Raw genomic sequence first — 456 nt, 5'->3', positions numbered from 1 at the left:
CCTCGAGTTGTTGGAAGAACATAGTCCGGCTAAACAACTGCGATTATCGATCGGTATTAGACAGTCATTGATTGCTCGAATCGCGCAACTCGAGAGATTAAAAAATACGTTGCGCACACGTTTCGTTCACGCGGGTGCAGGACACAGTATGAGAGATGCAGGATTCGTTTAGCGCTAGGTCGATACCGCGTTCGATAACCGCATACTAACTGGAATTGTCATGAACGCGAACCACATCGAACCTCGCCAATTTCTCGAGGATGCAAAGAATATGGTGCTCGAGCGCATACGGGATGCAATGGAGAGACACGTAAACGTGAGAGTAAACACTGCGTTTAACGGTGAGTTCGTCGCGGGTGAAAAACGTGCGGTAAAGAGCATCGCTACGAAAAATTGTGAACTCTTTTCCACATCCAACTTAGAGGATTGGTACGAGCGACGCATCGTCGAGCCCAC

This window comes from Odontomachus brunneus, unplaced genomic scaffold (assembly GCF_010583005.1).
Source record: "Odontomachus brunneus isolate Ranch 3 - 2012 unplaced genomic scaffold, Obru_v1 Obru_scaffold_089, whole genome shotgun sequence".
NCBI lineage: Eukaryota > Metazoa > Arthropoda > Insecta > Hymenoptera > Formicidae > Odontomachus > Odontomachus brunneus.
The sequence above is the reverse complement of the archived record's forward strand: the minus strand, read 5'-3'. Positions refer to the sequence as shown.